The sequence below is a fragment of the Amborella trichopoda genome, chromosome 3 (assembly GCF_054954075.1).
Source record: "Amborella trichopoda isolate Santa Cruz 75 chromosome 3, AtrichopodaSantaCruz75HAP2 v2.0, whole genome shotgun sequence".
Taxonomy (NCBI): domain Eukaryota; kingdom Viridiplantae; phylum Streptophyta; class Magnoliopsida; order Amborellales; family Amborellaceae; genus Amborella; species Amborella trichopoda.
The window spans coordinates 29,628,258-29,647,577 of NC_142338.1; positions in this window are offsets into that span (position 1 = coordinate 29,628,258).

Consider the following 19,320-nt stretch of genomic DNA (forward strand, 5'->3'; position numbering starts at 1 on the left):
TCGATATCAAGGTAGAGATTGTTGGATTTGGTGCTATCCAAAATCACCCACATATGGAAATCCCATATTTAGTGGGATTGATTGAGATTTATATTGGGATTGAGATATTCTCATATTATGTGAGATTGAGATATTCCCATATTTTTTGGATTGAGATTTATATTTATAAGATTTCTAAAAGAAATAGAAATCCAAAACTATTAGAACTCTTAGTCTTTTGAGATATATATGATTTCTAAAAGAAGTTTCTTATTTAGTATGGACTCCTAATCTTATATATATTGGATGAAAGTGCAAAGAATTTTTGGTGTCCCCTATTTGGGTCACCATATAGGAATGGTGGTTCCACTGGACAGAGAGGGAGCTAGAGCCTTCTGTGCATGCAATTTCCTCTTAGAGAAAAGAAAGCTTCATTTGGACAGAAAGATTGTGATGATGCCTCTTTAATGCTCCCGAGTATTGAGAGGCTTGTTTGTTTCTTGTAGAGAAACGGTTCCCATAAAGTTTTTGAGCGGTTTCTTTTTTGGTTAGAGAGAAAGTCAGTTTTTCGTTGCGCTCGCGTCTCTTATCTAATGTTGTCGATATTGTTAGAAGTAAAGAGAAGGAAGGGAGAGTGGTTGAAAAGGGTTTGCTCGACTTGGGTTTTTTTTATCGAGGTTTGTTCCACAATCTTTGATGTAACTTTTATTGGAATAGTGAAATTCTGTTTGCCGCGCCCATTGATGTAGTCCTTTTGAGGAAAACCACGTAAATTTTTGTGTTCTTGTAGTGTGTATTTCGTGTTTTATTTCTCAAACTTTATTTGCCAAAAATCAACCCATCGGGTTTGGAGCTTTTGCGCACAACAAGTAGTATCAGAGCCCTGGTTTAAGGTTTTCGGTAACGTAATAAAGGTTCCGAATGCAAAGTTTGAGGTGGAGAAATTTGATAGAATAAACTATTTTTCAGCAAGAATATGAAAGAATTTATTTGGCAAAAGATGAAGAATCCTTGAAGATATCCAATGGATGTTGGCATGGTGAGCAAGTGATTTTGATATCAAGGTAGAAATTATTGGATTTGGTGCTATCCAAAATCACCAACATATGGAAATCTCATATTTTGTGGGATCGATTGAGATTTATATTGGGATTGAGATATTCCCATATTATGTGGGATTGAATTATTCATCTATTTTGTGGGATTGAGATATATATTGATAAGTTTTAAAGGAAATAGAAATCTAAAAAGATTAGGACTCTTGGTCTTTTGAGATATATGTGATATCTATAGGAAATTTCTTATTTAGTATGGACTCCTAATCTTATATATATTGGATAAAGTGCAAAGAAATTTTTATGTGCCCTATTTGGGTCACCATATGATAATGATGGCTCCTCTGGAGAGAGAGGGAGTTAGCGCCTCCTGTGCATAATAGGCAATTTTCTCTTAGAGAGAAGAAAGCTTCAATTGGATTGAAACATTGTGATGGTGCCTCTTTTATACTCCTGAATATTGAGAGGCATGTTTATTTCTTTGGGTGGTTTCTCTTATAATTAGAGAGAGTCAGTTTGTCGTTGCTCTCACGTGTCATATCTGGTGTGGTCAATATTGCCAGAAGTGAAGAAAAGGAAGGGAGAGTGGTTGAAAGGGGTTTGCGCAACTTGAGTTTTTTTATCGAGGTTTGATTCAAAATCTTTGATGTAACTTTTATTGGAATAATGGATTTCGGTTTACCATGCCCGTGGATATAGCCTTTCTGGGGTGAACTGTATAAAATCTTTTTCTTCTTCTGGTGTGTATTGTGTATTTTATTTCCCATACTTTATTTGTCAAAAATCAACCCATCGAGTTTAGAGCTTCTGCACACAACAAGTGGTATCAGAGCTCTAGTTTAGGGTTTTCGGTTAAGCAATAAAGGTTTCGAATGCAAAGTTCGAGGTGGAGAAATTTGATAACAAATACTATTTTTCAGTAAGAATGATGAAAGAATTTATTTAGCAAAATATGAAAAATCCAGTAATCTATCCAATGGATGTTGGCATGGTGAGCAGGTGATTTGATATCAAGGTGGAGATTGTTAGATTTGGTGATATCCTATATTTTGTAGGATTGATTGATATTTATATTGGGATTAAGATATTCCCATATTATATGGGATTGAGATATTCCTATTTTGTGAGATTGAGATTTATATTGATAAGTTTCCTAAAGAAAATAGAAATCCAAAAAGATTAGGACTCTTAGTCTTTTGAGATATATATGATATTTATAGGAAGTTTCTTATTTAGTATGGACTCCTAATCTTATATATATAGGATGAAAGTGTAGAGAGTTTTTGGTGTGTCGTATTTAGGTCACCATATGAGAATGGTGGTTCCTCTGGAAAGAGAGGGAGCTAGGGCCTCCCGTGCATAATATGTAATTTCTTCTTAGAGAGAAGAAAGCTTTCTTTGGACAGAAACATTGTGATGATGCTTCTTTTAGACTCCTGAATATTGAGAGGCTTGTTTGTTTCTTGTAGAGAAGTGTTCCTATAGAGATTTGGGTGGTTTCCTTTTTAGTTAGAAAAAAACTCAGTTTATCGTTGCTCTCGCATCTCTTATCTAGTGTTTGCTAGAAGTAAAGAGAAAGAAGGGAGAGTGTTTGAAAAATGTTTGCTCTACTTGAGTTTTTTTATCGAGGTTTGTTTCAAAATCTTTGATGTAACTTTCATTGGAATAGTAGATTTTCGTTTGTCGTGCCCGTGGATGTAGCCCTTTTGGGGTGAGGTGAAATATGTAAATCTTTGTGTTCTTGTGGTGTATATTTCGTGTTTTATTTCTCATACTTTATTTACTAAAAATCAACCCATCGGGTTTAGAGCTTCCGCGCACAACAACTGGTATATATTTTTTTTTCCATTATCCTTTTGTCTCTTAGATATGGGCTTGGGCATTTAGAAAGTTGGGTTTCACACTCATGTCACCGGAGCTTCTCATTAATATTATTGATAGGTTGCATTTGCCTGGCCTACTTTCTAAGTGCCTTATCATATGAAAAATCATTAGGGGCCGATCTTATGGGATATTTGGTGTGAGAGAAACAGAAGGATGTTGGAGGGTACAGTGCTGGAAATGGATTCTATCAACCTTCAATCTCTATGAAATTAGTAATTTATTACTAAAGAAGGTGTGAGAGTATCGGTTGGATATCTTTGTCAATTTGAACAACCTTGCACTCAGTTATACTAAAATAATCAGATGTTTTGGAAGTTGGCAGGCCTTTCCGCATGGTTCTCTCAAATTAAACTTTGATAGCTGTTCTTTTGGGAACCCAGGGTGTACAAGAATTGGAGCGTCCAAAGAACCATGAAGGCAGCATCATCTTATCATATGCTGGTCCCTGTGGCAATGTTCGCTCTATCTGGTTAAAAGTTTTAGATTTTTGTTCTGAAGGCCCTCTATTACCTTCTTTCCTCCACATATACCGAGATGGTAATGAGATAGCAGGCAACTTGTTAAATTTGGAAGCTCTCTATCCACCCTTCTTATTGCCGATGGGCTAATCTCTACATTGTAATTTGTTGTTTCTAGCACATAATTTATAAAGTTACTTGATCTTGTCAATAATAATAATAATAATAATAATAAAGAAGGTGGTACAAGTGTTTTTGAAAAATGTTTGAAAAAAATTAACCTAGAGGGTGAGACAAAAAAAGGGAAAAGGTTTCTAAACTTCTCCTACAGTATAGAAGAGATATACTTCCCCCACCCCATCCTGCCGTCTAATTTAGATTACGTGAACCACTGACCATTTGATGTAGATCCGACGTCTCAGAGTACTTTCTTTTTTGTGTTTTCTACAAATTATATGCATATGAAATTTGGTATGTGTGCATCTTCTCAAAGGAGTGCACCTAAAAAAATATATAAAAGAATTTTTCAAAAAAATATATGACCAAAATACCCCTTAAATATTTTAGGGTATTTTGGTTATTTTATTTTATTTGGAATATCTTTTAAATTTCTTTTACAACTGTGAGATTAAGAGGAGTGGAAGCTCAAAATTTCGTGTCAAAATAATTTGTAGAAAAAAATTAAAAATAAAATAATGTAGAGATATCACATTGTGATTGGGGCCATTTTAGCCATCCATTCAGAATGGACGGTTGGATAGGCAGAAGTATATATAAGTTTTATGTAATAGGGGAAACAAAGAAGGAAAAAGTTTATATAAGGTTGCAACCTTAAAATGTAGAAAAACTCTAATAGATCATCTCGACATCGAGATGCGTGAATATGAAAAAAAGAAAAAAATTGAGTCTCGGAAATAGTGCATTTTGCAACACATTATCTAGACCGTCCATTTTGAAGATTTTCATATATTTATAGATCTATTTAATTTTAACTATTTTTGAAATTTAAAATTTTCTAATTAAGTACGAAAATAGATTTTAAGATAATACTAATAATTTTTTACAACAAAATTAAATGTTATGATAAAATTTTAAGGTGCACCTTAATTTGATTGTTTAAGGTTGCAACCTTATAGCGTACCCAACAAAGAAAACTTGACCAAAAAAAAATAGATTCAAAAGATTTCATACTCCAATGAGAGTATACTATTCATTTACTCCCATAGGAAAAACTCATGCTAGAGATACTTTTTAGATCTTTTGGGGCTAGAATCTTTACAATTGATAGATTAATCTCTAGAACAAATGTTGAAACAAACTCTCTATGTAGTAAAAAAAAAAAAAACCTCAAGATTATATAGAGACCGTTCAATTTTTTAAGGGCTTGATCTACGTGTCATACAACTCAAAATTTAAATTTTTTCTTCTGAAAATAATCATCTAATAATTCTTATTTAGTTCCCAAATTTTAGACAAAAAAGTAATTCTAAATATACGTTTTAATTGAAGGAGTAGATACACAATATCCTACCGAAAAAATATGGGATTGTCTACAAAGAAACCATTTATCTTTTGTACATGGAGGTCACAATCATTATTGTCTCTTATATTTAAAAATAGGTGGTTGTAAGAATGTCATTAAATAGACGCTTCAAAAAGAATGCTTGGACTTAGTGACTCACCCCAGGCTATTTAATGAGTGGAAATAATTGTGAACTTCATGTACAAAAGATAAATAGTCTATTTATAATATTACACGTACTCAAAGATGGGAAGGGGAGTTTGACGTACAAACATCCCCATTCACACCTATTCTCATTAGGGGTGAGAACGGGGCAGATCAGGGCTGGATCTGACCAAATCTGGATCCGAATGCGAACAGTATATATCAGATTCGGATCGGATTCGAGTTCAAACCATATTTGGATCCGGATTATATATATTATTTAAAATAAAAACATTATATATATATATATATATAACTTTATTATTAAAAAAAAATGGGTTGGATCTGGATCTGGATTTGGCTCGAATTCGAATCAAATCCACCTGCACCAAGATCCGATCCGAATTTCTATTCAGATTTTTGGATCCAAATCCGAATTTCAAATCGTACCCGAATCCTCGGATGCAGATCGGGTCAATTCTCACCGCTAATTCTCACGAAACACGCACTAACGCACATGCATAGACATAACTAAGAACACAATAAAGAATATAGGAAAAATATACAACAAGGAGAGACGCATAAGGCTCCACCCTCCCGCGCCAGCAAATTTGCATATCTGCTCCCTCGAGAAAATTTTGACCATAGACTTAACCAAAGATAATCAAAAGATAGAAAGAGATAGATGGGCAAGGCACATTCTCCCACGCGACCTACATTTTCCTATGTTTCAAATCCTATTTTTAAGGCCATTTTTGGTGGTGAAACATAAGAAATGAATACCCACTCAAAAAGTGTCTAATAAAAATCTAATCCATAGGATTGGATTCAGTTTTGGATGGTCAGATCTATGAGTTCAAGAACTCAAAAAATACTTTTTTATTTCTTTTTAGATTGCTCATTTTGTAATTCTAATTTGATCCCTAAAAGGTGAAAAAGATTACAGGCGACCATACAATTTGCATGCGAAGCATAATCTACACTACGAAGAATATAAAAGAATTTCAATGCTTGTAAAATCAAAATACACATAGTAGATCACATTGTCACTGTTCAAATGGTTCACATGAATTCCTCACTTCTTTTTTTTGGATTTCCATCATTTCCTTAAGGGAAAATTTATTAAATACTCAAAAGAATTGGACTATTTAACATTTTACACATTTGAAACTATTCCAACTCATAAGAATGTGAGTTTTTCATAGATATTTTGAATTTCAATAAAAAAAAAGTATTAGAGAGTTTATTTCTCATAGATATTTTAATAAATTTTCCTTTTTTAAACAATGGGTGAGGGACAAAAGTAAACCTAAGCTGCCTTGAGGTGTGTTTCCAGTATTAAAACCATGTCGAAGACGAAATTTTGGAATTCAATGACATTGGAATTGAACCCCATCTAAACTATTCTCTTTATTCTATTAATTAATGATCACAAAGAATCGTTCGTTGCCCACCCGCCGCCTTCCACATCTTTGATCACCTAACCTCTCAAGATGGCTACTGTCCTGCTAGACAGGTTTGAAATTTTCCATTTTTATATACTGTCAATATATGAGGGCAAATAATTCCATCACTTTTAACCACCTCAAAAGAGAAACATGTTAGCGAAAGATTTTTCCCACAATTATAAGCCTCCCAACCCAAATTGTAGGCAAAGTTACACTAGGCCTTATGGCCATACATGTTAACAAAACAAACACCAAACAATCCCCATCCAATGTCATATGTCGGGTAGGAAAGACGTCCACGAAGCAAGCTCCTTCAATTACTTAATACTTAATTAGGATTTGTTATGCATGATATGTCGACGACTTTCTGGGAATCACATGTGCCATAGAGTTAGAAATACAAAAATATATCACCCAGGTCCTACAATCCGGCCTTTACCTTGGGGTAGGCTCTACAGGATCAACAACCATAGCTGCATCTAGTACGGTAGAATTCCCTAGTTTAGTCATTCGGGAAGTCCCTTCGAGGATAACTCTGCAAGAGCTGGAGAAGTGTATGCGGCTAAAGCACTGTATCCATATGACTGCTTGCAGCCTACGCTCCGCCATCAACTCCAAGTCGAAGGAATTAGGGTTTAATATCCCGATCCGACAGCTGCCGAAGGGGATGAAATTTTTGAATTTTCATCGAATATAAGAGGGCAAATAATCATGTCACTCTTAACCAAGTCAAAAGAGATCTCTCGTTTACGTGAGTTAACTTCAATAGAACTAACCCTTTTCACTTTTCACTGTAATACACTTTATCATAAGCCAATAATAAATATCTTCCATGAAAGTAAAGAGGGGTTCTATCACTCTTTCGCTTTTCCAATGCAAAAGAATCATCATTTGTGTTAAAGGACGAATAGAATAATGCCTCCAAGAAAAGGACATGAAAATTGCATAAACACTGCACCTAACATTCGACTTGATCAATAATCAGATCTTGGTCTCTAAGCTACGTGATATTTAAATCCCAGTGATTGACCATTCTGTCCACGCAATTCTTCACGTCAAGTTGTTAAATCATTCCATAAATTACATGTCTTCTTTTTTGAAAAAAAAAAAAGTTTTCTATGCAGTTTTCTTTTTTTTGAAAGGTCACGGTCAGTGTTTCGAAAATGCCGGATCACTGGGTCGGATCATTCACCCACAAATCAATGTTGGATCAGCGATTTAGATCAGGTTTGGATCGGATTGAATTGCTGATCTAGAACAATATTAAAAAATAAATAAAATAAAAATTAATATTGGGGTTTATGGAGTGAGGATTTAGAAGGGAATTAAGAAAGCATTAGATAAGGTTAAAAAAAAAAAAAAACAAAACAAAATGGATGCATACTACCTCGGAACGGGTTCAATTCCAATCGATTCCCATCTAAATCGACGATTCGGATCATACATCATTGGGTTTTAAACATTGGTCACGGTGAATGGGCACAATATGCCCTCTCAAATTTCCCTTCCACGAAAACTACTTTCATTTTTCTAGTTTTTATTTTATGTTAAAATCTTGAGCATCCTAAAATCTGACACCGTCAAAAAATACTTGTTCATAAAACCTGTGTTTCAATTTTCTAAAAGTAAAAGTCTCTCCATAATCTTAGAAAGCGTCTTCTCATCTTAAATCTTATGCATTCCAAACTTTGGGCTATTGCAAAGAAGTTTCCAACTCTCCTCATTTCAAAACTCTCTCTAAATTATAATAAAAGATCTTTTAATCTAGTCAAATCCTGCCTCTTCTTATAGGTCAAATACATCCCTATATCAAAACAGCTCTCAAAGCTAATATTGGGGAAGCATGGTGCCTTGATTCCCTCCACAAAGCCACTTTGTAGAATCATTTTTGGGACCATAGGTTTTGGGGATGTGACCTCTCAACCTACCCTTGAACGTAAAAGGACTTCGTATCCACTCTTACATATATCCGAAAGAAATAACATCCTTTTTGTTATGAGCAATAATTTTTTGGATTATTTATATTTGACCCAATGTTTTATACAGGATTGGATCACCGATTGAAACCGGAATGGTTGGGGTATAGGACTTGCTGAGCTTGAATAGGTTTTTTCAGTTTGTACAGTTTTCTTCGATGAATTGGACATGAATCGAACAGTTAACCTATCCAAACAATTCGATCCGGTTTTTCAAACAGCAGTAAACAATAGCGGTTTCAAACTTTTTGCAGTAGTTTATTCCAATATTTGACAGCTAATTTACACCTATCTAAGCCGATAAATGATAAAATTAGGCATAATTGTTTCCGTATTGAAAAAAGAGTAATGATCTTATGAGACCCTCCTACACCTATATGTGTAGGACCCCAAAGGATCACTATTAAATTTGATACAGATCTCTACAAAAGTTGTCACATTGGTGTGGAATTGACTTTTTTAGAGGCCTGTGCCAAATTTAATGGTGATTCTTTGAGGTCCTCCATACATAAGTGTGGGAGGGTCTCACGAGGCCATTTCCCTTGAAAAAAATCATGTATACTTTTGTCAGGTCCCCCAATATGATACATTGTCAACAAAAAAGGACAGAGCAGGAGGTTATATTGCAAGGTATGTCCCAACTCACATACCAAAACTATTGACAAAGGCTTCTAATTCTTTAAAATTACCAAAATAACCCACAAAATAACTGGAATGTCCTCTGGGTTAAGGAATCTCAATGGCTTCTAATTTTCTGACATAAAAGGAGCTTAGATCAGGATTGATATAGCAATGTGGTAAACGTTTTTCGCTAACTGTCGACAGGGCGGAGTTTAGAGAGAGGGTAATTCACACAATTTACTTTAGTATATCGTGTCCACATCCAAATCACAATGATGTTTAGAGAGAGAGAGCGAGAGGCATTTTGTTGGGACATAAGAGGGCAACGATGCAAGCAAAATGTATTTGTTAGAGTGTAGTTTAATATGCATGCTCACGTACATAGTCTTTGATACGAGAGAGAAGGGGGATTGAGAACGGGTCGGATCGGGCTTGAACACATCGGGATTTGATTTGGATCCAAAAAGTACATATGGGATTTGGATCTAGATCTAGACAAGATCGGAATATTAGGATTCAAATATGGATTTGAAATGTATATATGGGATGCTAATCCAAACCCAATCCGATACAAATTTTATTTTATATATTATTTTATATATATAAAATAATATATATATATATATATATATATATATATATATATGGGTGCGATTTGTATAGAGTCTAGGCCCTAAACAATCAATCAAATTAGAGCCTACCTCCAAATGGGGTCAAAAACTATGGTTTCAATATTGGAAATCTTTGTGATAGATTTAAAATATATTTTCATATCTATTTATGAAGTTCAAAGCTTCAAAAATAGTGTAGATCAACATATCTATGATATATTTAAATCATGAAAATCGACGATCAAAAAATACATTACATAATACACTATTTTTAGAACTTGCAATCCATATCTTTCTCATGTCCATAAACCTTGATGTCGAGATGATCAATTCGAAGATATTTGGGCATCAAAAGAACCTCTTCAAATGAAATTTTTGAGGTAGGCTCAAATTTGATTGTTTAGAGCCTCAGTTCTATATAAACTTTTCCCTATATATATATATATATATATATATATATATATATATATATATATATATATATATATATATATATATATTGAAAATCTTTGTGACAGCCTTAAAATGTATTTTTATATTTATTTATAAAGTTTAAAGCTTAAAAAATAATGTAGATTGACACATCTTTGAAAACTTGAGAATCTTGAAAATTGACGGTAAAAACATGTGTTATAAAAAACACTATTTCGAAAACTTGAAATCTATTTTTTTTGCATGTCCATGCTTCTTGATGTCGAGATGATCAATTTCAAGATATTTGACCATCAAAACAAGCTCTTATAGTGAAATTTTTTAGGTAAGTTCAAATTTGATTATTTAGAGCCTCGATTCTATATAAGCATTTCCCTATATATATATATATATATATATATATATATATATATATATATATATATATATATATATATATATATATATATATATATATATATATATATATGGTGCGGTTTGTATAGAGCCTAGGCTCTAAGCAATCAAACTAGAGCCTACTTTCAGATAGTGTCGAGAAATATGGTTTCAATACTAACAATCTTTATGATAGCCTTAAAATATATTTTCATCTTTATTTATAAAGTTTAAAGGTTAAAAAATAGTGTAGATTGATAGATCTATGAAAACTTGAAAAACTTGAAAATTGACGTTCCAAAAATGCGTTATAAAATACACTATTTCCAAAACTTGAATTCCATTTTTTTTTCATGTCTATTCATCTTGATGTCGAGATGATCAATTTGAGGATATTTGGACATCAAAATAACGTCTTCTAGTAAAATTTTTTAGATAGGCTCAAATTTGATTGTTTAGAGCCTCGGCTCTATATAAAATTTTCCCATATATATATATATATATATATATATATATATATATATATATATATATATATATATATATATATATATATGTTTACTTGTTTACTCAAGAAGATAACCTGATCTTAGACCTTATTGAGAAAATTACCGATCCAGAAGAAAAAAGATCTGTAATCACCAAATTTATTATTTTAACTAAAACAAAAGCAAAAACACCTCCTATTAGTAAAACACCTGATGAATACAATTTTGCCTCTATTATGAAAAGAGTGAGTGAACAACATATTACAAAACAAAAAGAACCTTCTATTTCAGAATTAAAACATGAAATTAAAGAAGTCAAAAAAGAGGTTCACCAATTAAAAAATAGAATTAAAACTCTAGAATTACAAACTTTATCTCAGCAAGAGTCAGATACAGATGAATTAGAATTCAATCATCTTATTGCAACATATAGTCCTGATCCACCGAAAGATATACCAGAAACCTCAGAAGCTAAACCACTTCTGATAACAACTCCTTCTGTAAATCTGATAGATAAAATTATGATTCAAAAATGGTTTGTTCAAGTCACTATAATAGTAGCAGAAGATTATCGCTTTCAAACATTAGCTTTAATAGACTCAGGTGCTGACCTTAATTGTATCAATGAAGGATTAGTACAGTCAAAATATTTTGACAAAACAACTCAGATCCTAAATACTGCAGATAGCAGTAGACTCTTTATCAATTATAAATTATCTAATGCTTCTATTTGTAATAATCACCAATGTATCATTACACCATTTATTATGGTCAAAGGACTAAGCCAAGCAGTTATACTTGGAGTCCCATTTCTTACAATAATATATCCCTTATCAATCGATCAAACAGGAATATCTTCGAATTATCAAAATGTACTAATACACTTTGATTTTATTCATAAACCAAAATTAAAAGAAATCAATAACGTCAAAAGCCAATTACACAATAAAGAAAAAAAAATTTGTACTTTAAAACAAGAAATTAAATATAAATATGTAGAAGCACAAATACAGAATCCTTTGATCCAACAAAAGATTCAATCAATTCAACAACAAATTGAAACCTCTATCTGTAGTGAGCATCCCAATGCTTTTTGGGAAAGGAAAAAGCATAATATTAGTCTACCATATGAACCAAAATTTGATGAAAAACAAATACCTACGAAAGCTAGACCAATACAAATGAATACTACTTTATTAGATATGTGTAGGAAAGAAATTGCTGATCTCCAAACAAAAAAGTTAATAAGACCAAGCGCATCACCATGGAGTTGTGCAGTTTTCTATGTCAATAAAAATGCTGAAAAGGAACGAGGAGTTCCTCGATTAGTCATAAATTATAAACCCCTCAATAAAATATTACAATGGATTAGATATCCTATCTCCAATAAAAAGGATTTATTAGATAAAGTAGCCAATGCTTGTATCTTTTCCAAATTTGATATGAAATCAGGATATTGGCAAATACAAATTCAAGAACAAGATAAATATAAAACAGCATTTAATGTATCTTTTGGACTATATGAATGGAATGGAATGTAATGCCATTTGGCCTAAAAAATGCTCCATCAGAATTTCAGAAAATAATGAATGATGTCTTTAATGCTTATTATCAATTTATGATAGTTTATATTGATGATGTCTTAATCTTTTCTGAATTTATAGATGAACATATTAAACATATTAATACTTTTATTCATGCAGTCCAGAATGCTGGATTGGTTGTATCGGCAAGAAAGATGACTTTATTCAAAACCAATATTAGGTTTCTAGGACACAATATTCATCATGGCACTATTATTCCTATAGATCGATCCATACAATTTGCTGATAAATTCCCTGATCAAATACTAGATAAGAAAGAACTTCAAAGGTTCCTAGGATGTTTAAATTATGTTAGTGATTTTTATCCTAATCTTGCTATAGACGCTAAGCTTTTACATAATAGATTAAAAAAGAATCCTTCACCCTAGACGGATATTCATACTAAAGCAGTTCAACTAATCAAACAAAAAGTTAAAACCCTAGATTGCCTTTCTCTTCCTCATCCTACTGCTTTCAAAATAATTGAATGTGACGCCTCCAAATTGGGATTGGGCGGTATTCTCAAACAACGTATTGATCGTCATGAACAACTACTCAGGTATATCTCTAAAGCTTGGAATCCAACCCAACAAAACTATTATATGGTCAAAAAAGAATTACTTACCATAGTCCATTGTGTTACGAAATTTCAAAGTGATATTCTCAATTAAAAATTCCTTATTTGAACTGATTGCAAAGCCGTTAAAGATATTATGCAAAAAGATGTTCAAAATCTTGTTGCCAAATAAATATTTGCTAGCTGGCAGGCTATCCTGTCTGCTTTTGATTTTACTATTGAACACCTTCCCGGGTCTTCTAATTCTCTTCCTGATTTTCTCACCCGTGAATTTTTGCAGGGGGCAACACTGACGTCAAAGACGATTCACCACTATCACTGGTACTACAGCACTTTGCTGCTAATAAAAATAATACTCTGTCCAATCCACCTACTCTCATGGGCTCTCGTAGCAATTCTTCTAGCAATGAGAAACGCCCTCTGACCATAATACCATTTGAAGGTGAGAACCCGCCTTTGGCAACCCTTTCACCTTCCATTTCTCTTATTCACCAAATCACTTACCCAGAGACTAATACATCCACTCTCGCCTATACTCCAGCACAATCAAAGTCAAACCAGAGGCCTAATTTTTCTAGATCTACATATATTGAAAGAGCATATCTTATGGATATTACCATCGATGATCACCATACGAATATGGACCCTATCAAACTTGCTCCACTATACCTGATAAACCATTTGAATACAACCAATGGAGTCAAAACAAGAGAGTACTATGAAGCAATCCTCATAGAAACAGGATCCATCTCTGTTGTCTATTATTACCAACAAAATACTAGAGTAATTACATATTAAAAAATTCAGATCAAGAAATTACTTTCTTATGATGAGTGGGGTTGCAATCCTGCTCAAGGCAGAAAACTACACAATCTTGATTTTTGCGTACAAATACTACAAGTATGCCGAATACATTGAAGCATGGCATAAAATGTTTTATTACCAAAATCCAAACAATACTAATAGTTGGTATATTCAGTTTCGATTACCCATTTTCGAAAGATTTCCCAACTGGTTTAAAAATTGGTTTTTAGTTTGGGGATCAACTACTGCAATTTTACCACTTGCTTTCCAAAAAGTGCAGGAACAATTCGTGATATTCAATAATAGTGATAATAATACAAACAATCACTTATACTTTGTTGCACTATACCAACTCCCATGGATTATGAAATGGGAATACTCAATCTCGGTCAATAATACAGTCGACCATACCTATATTTCAAGACTAGGCAAAACCATCTCAGTTAAATGGTGTGACATCTTTAATAAGGATCCCACAACCATAGTTCCCAAAAGAATACCTCCACAAAAACCCATATATAACCCAAGTTCAAGTGAACATAATACAGCTAATACTTCCTTTGAGTTCCCCACATATTTACGAAATATGCTCCAATCAAACCCGAACGCTTCCAAAGAAACCTTGGAACAACAAATGAAGGAAATCTTTGCAGAAGCAGGAAGAAAATCGGTCTCATCAGATGAAACCGTACAATCCTCACCAACACACAACAATAGATATTTTCCTCTAGAAGAAACAGACCCTGAAGAAGAAGATGATCCAGACGAATTCAGTCAACGACCATGATTCAGTACTGTCACCATACTCTCTACCGACATACGACAAAATAAGACTATGCCAAGATGCTCTTCACCGACACAAACGACAAACAAAGACTATTCTAAGATACCATCACTGTGCACACCGACATATAAGACAAAGAAGACTAGAAAAATGACAAAGCCTACCGACACAAGAAGACAAAAAAGATACTATTGCAAGATGCCATTTTGTCCTATTCCCGACAAAAAATACTATTTGCTTTTGCTTTTTGTTTTTGTTTTTTCCTCTTTTGTCTTGTCCTTTTACTTTATATCTTGTCTCTCTTCTTTTTGTCCCATCAAGGTCATCTCCCTTTTTTTCTTTGCTTCGTCCTTAAGCTTCCTCACTTCGCCTATATAAGCCACCTTCAGCCTTCACAATAGCAGATCGTAACACAAGCTCCCTTCTCTTCTCAAATTTCAGAAGCCCTCTTCCTCTCTCATCTCTTCCCTTCTCTGCTTTTCTGCTCTCTCTTTCTCTCTCTCCCCGAAGACACTCTGCTATACAACAGCTATTCTGACGTCATAGCTCATGAAAACCAGGTCACAATAGTTCACTTTGATTTCCAGGTTCTATCTTTCCTCTTTTTTCTTTATACCTAGCATGTGTGATTGTAATCTTCACTATCTTTCTTCCTATTGCCCTCAACACTGGAAACTATTTTCCAGTTATTGCATATGTAAACAGTAAGTGTGATTTTTTACAGTTTATTTACAGGTAGTTATTTGTACCAGTTTGTATACAGTCCGTTACTTGTAATGTTATAAGTTTGCATCTCTTTTCGATGTACTTGTACAAATTTTTATAAGAATGAAATATTGATGTTATGCAATAGTGTTTAGTGTTAAAATAGGGGATTTCAACCACACACAGTGGTTAGTGATAGATATATCAATCCTACCCTTCATCTGCATAATTCTATTTTGTCTCAACTTTTACAAAATCTTACAAGAAATACTAAAATATAACAGTTTAATATTTACATACTTACTCTAAAAAATATATATAATGTTTTTACTATAGATCCCGGCGCGTTTTGGTATCAGAGCCAACAGTAAAAATAGTAAACTGTTAAGAGTAAAAGTTACAATATTACTGTAGAAACCTATTTAAATTTACATCTAAGAAAGTTGGTCCGAGAGTTAAGGCAAGAAACGAAAGGAAAAGTCTAGGCAAAGTACCCGCCAAGGCCAGGAAGAGCCGCTTAGGGGAACATACTGGACCCTTGATCATTCAAATTGTCATTATCCGCAATCTACAGACGGCAAATTTAATTAAGAATCTTAAAGGTAATACTGCAACTCAATCTCAAACCTTGAGAGTTAAAAATAAAGAGGAGATTATCATAAATGATATTGAACATCATATCCAAAATTGGAATATTCCTAAAGTACCAATAAAAGATATTTATCAGAAAGGATCATTCAAATTCAAATTAGGTTATGCTATAAAAACAGTAGAAGAAAGTCTATCTGTAACTCAAAACCAGGAAGACTTTCAATTATTATCAAGAAAAATTATTGAAAAACATAAAAAAAATAATTATAAATATTTACACATTGGATTAATCCAAATAGCCATTAAACCTTTAACCCGTCTAGGGTTAAACACTTTAGTGCTTGTATGCCTAAGAGATACAAGACACAATAAGTTCTCAGATTCACTCCTAGGCATGGTAGAATCCAGCCTATGTAGTGGACCCATATATTTTAATTGCTTTCCAAATTTTTCTGTTTAACTATAAATTTGAAAACTCATGGATTTAATATGATACATGGTTCTCAGAATTTAGCAATAGTATACAGAATTTATTATTGTTCATTTCTGGCTGTCCATTGTCTTGTATTGGTAAGGGATCTATTTTTGGTTTCATCATCCATATAGAAATCCCACCAGCCTCTTAACCAGCCAGTGAATCCATTTACTATTGCTTTAGCAACCTCTTGGTCTGGATTGTCTGCCATTTTGTTTGCTGAAGCAAACATTGTCATATGTCTCATGACATCTAATATTTTTAATTCAGATAAATCATCTGTTGTCCAATTAACTATTGATCTTCCTGAATAGGAAACAGCTTGTTGTATGGCATCTTCTTCAAGCTGTACATCAACAGGTGTAGGTCTCTTATAATATGGCAAAGCTGTGATTGGTTTCCATGTTTTACCATAGGCGATTCTGTTTATATCAAATAGGTGTAGTATCCATAAAAGCAGATTCTTGGTTTTGTATGGTATCTTCTATAACTGGTTCCTCTTATTAGAGCATCATTGTTTCATGCTTTGGTATTTTTGTTTTTCCCTTATCTGAAGATTCTGGGAAAGGAACAGGTATATTGGGTATTGGTATAGGAATACTGAGTTTAGGAGAAGGGATTCCTTTAATATCTAATTGGGCTAATTTGGATATTAACTGATCCATTAAGGTTTTATTATTTTCGCCGATATGGAATTTATTTTTATTGAGTTCTAGAGGTGGTTTAAACAAAACTGCTTTAAGAAGAGAAGGAGTTATTCTCTTAGCTTGAGGAGTGACTAATCGTTCTATACGTTCTGCTTGTTTTCCTAAAGATTGCATATATAAATTAGTATAATTGTTTTGTTCCACGATATGCGGTATTGGTTCTTGTTTTTTACCTATTTCTTTTGGTAGGACCTTATATGGTATTGCAATAATATCATATAGAGATTGTGGTGGTTCTCCTTTGCTTAACGGGGTTATAGCACTTTTGAGGATTATACTTTTTTCAGGAGGGTATGTATTAGCAGTAGTGGTACCATCCGTACTAATATATGTTTTTTCTTCTATGGTTTGAAGAGTATTAAATGGAGGAATGTTTTTTTTATATTGAGTACATATTTCTTGTAACCATATAATATATATATATATATATATATATATATATATATATATATATATATATATATATATATATATATATATATATATGTGTGTGTGTGTGTGTGTGTGTGTGTGTGTGTGTGTGTGTGTGTGTGTGTGGAAAACTCTTCCCAACGCGTATAGGCAAAAATGAACAGTGATTTCGCGTACCCTCATCTCCACCCAAATTTCATCGCATGGTCACAGTTGCCCGGTAGTGTTTATTTTTCATTTTCTTCTACAAATCCAAATTACTTGAAATTTGGAGCTTGTGTACATCTTAATGAGACGCTTCTAATAAAAAAATAAAAAAAATAATTCGTAAAATATAAATTGAGAAAAATACCTCTAAAATTTACGAAAATACTTCCCAATGCCTATAGGCAATGAATTCGCTTATGCTCATCACCGTCCAAAGTTCATTGCACAGTCACGATTGTCTGGTAGTGTTTCAATTTTCATTTTTTTTTTATAAATCAGAACGATTTAAAATTTGGAGAGTGTGTACATCTTAGTGAAGTGCATCTAATAAAAATATGAAAGAAATATTTCGTAAAATATAAATTTACCAAAATACCCCCATAAAATTTCAGAGGTATTTTGGTCAATTTATATTTTTTGAATTATTATTTTTTATATTTTTATCAGATTCGTCTATTTTTTATGTACATACACTCCAACTTTCAGATCATTCCGATTTGTAAAAAATAAATAAAAATTGAAACACTACGAGACAACCATGACCGTACGATGAACTTTAGATGGTGATGAATTTTCATCTATAGGCGTTAGGAAGACCTATATATATATATATATATATATATATATATATATATATATATATATATATATATATAAATAATGAAATCGGATCCAAATCGGATGCATCTGTACCCGAATTCGATCTAAATTATAATTTGGATCTAAATTTTAGATCTGGATCCAACCCGTGGGATCCAAATATAATATGAAATTCAAGTTCCAGATCAAACCGGGTAAATTCTTAATTCAAGTGAGAGAGAGAGAAAGAGATGTAGGGCTTGGCCATTTTCATTTTTTTGGGAATACAAGGAGATGTTTGGTCATTTGATCCTAAAATAAAGGAGATTGCGAAATTTGTCATCGGAACAATTAATTAGAAACAAAAATGATGAATTATTTTACTGTGAAAAGAGGACAAAAAAAGGAAAGAGTAGTCAATGAGCAGGTAAAGGGAATGACCCCACTACCAGACTTTTCTGCAAGGCGCGGATACAGCTCACACGTCCGGAAACCAACAAAATTATGACTTGACCAAGTAGTGCCTATGCCATAAAAATTACGAAATCGCCGCCCCAAATCATTTTATGAAACCACAAAAATGCCGTCTTCTTTTGTTGCATTGAATTTGATTACTGCTTTCCTCCTCTAGGTTCATGAAAAGACAAAACTACCCTTACGTTAATTTCTCCCGCTTGGTGGTTTGGGTTCAAATTATAGAATAACTATTGGGTTTAGAGCCAAATTCTGATTAAATAGTTAGAACCCAAATTCTGTAGAACCCCGTCTAAAGCCAAATTCTAGTTTCGTTCAATGTCTCTATCTAATTTTTAGTGGGATGTCCAACTCCTCTACTTCTAATTTTTATGAAAATTTTGCTGTTCGGACTTCTTTTTCCCTTTGAACATATTTCGACCTTTTTCCA